This window comes from Gymnoscopelus braueri, assembly GCF_963280865.1.
Source record: "Gymnoscopelus braueri genome assembly, chromosome: 6".
Classification (NCBI taxonomy): domain Eukaryota; kingdom Metazoa; phylum Chordata; class Actinopteri; order Myctophiformes; family Myctophidae; genus Gymnoscopelus; species Gymnoscopelus braueri.
This window is the reverse complement of record NC_137607.1, coordinates 4,484,491-4,485,612: the sequence shown is the minus strand read 5'-3', so window position 1 is coordinate 4,485,612 and position 1,122 is coordinate 4,484,491.

Below are 1,122 nucleotides of genomic sequence, written 5' to 3'. Positions count from 1 at the left end.
ATGACCTATGATCCTAGATTACTATTTCTATGCATTTGATATATTACCTCGTGAACCACACACAGTGACAGACAGACAGGACAATCAATAAAGAGACAACATAAGAACAACACAACTAGATAAGTACAGATCCCTGCCAGGCCAGGATGCCTACCCAGAGCAGTAGTGATGCACGGGTCAACCTATCATGGTTATTTTTTTTTCTTTCTTTCTTTCTTTCTTTCTTTCTTTCTTTCCAATTATTTGTTACCCCTTTTTCTCCCCAATTTAGTCGTTATGCCAATTAATTCCTCTCCACACACATGTCTCTGTGTCGTATCCTACTGACTCACCTGCCAGTGAGGAGCCCCCACCAGGAGGACATAGAGCCTTCGTCCTACTCCTCCCGCCCAACACTCCCCGCTGACAGGTGCTGCCCCCATCCCGTAGGAGTATGAGCAATGACCAATATCACCCTCCTCCTCCTCCTCCTCCTCCTCCTCCTCAACGCCCGGCTACGCACGATAAAGCTGGATGCACCACGGTGGATTTGAACCCACAGCCTCCGTGGTGGTGGGCAGTGACTAAACCACTGCCTCACCCGAGCGCGGAACCTCTCATGGTTCTGATAAACTGTACATGGTTCAGGTTTCTGGTTCACAAGACCATGATGGTCATTACTGTATAATATTTTGTATGTTGTAAATACTGTAAATAGGTAGGTGTGGATAGATAGATTAATAGATAAATAAATGATAAATGATATATATATATATATATATATATATATATATATATATATATATATATATATATATATATATATATATATATATATATATATATATATATATATATATAATTTATATATATATATATATATATATATATATAAAGGGTAAAGGGTAAAGGGTTCAATGTTTCTTTAATTCACATCCGCCAATATATGCAAATCAGAATCAGAATCAGAATCAGAATCAGTTATATTGTCACATCACAGGTTTACAAAGTAAAAAAGTGGGTGAAATTCATTTTAGTGCAGCTTAATAAAAAACAACACCACAGCAGCCGTAAACAGTGGACTGGCATGAACGATGACATGATACAAGGCGGCAACTGCGTTGCCTCTCAATGAAACATGAA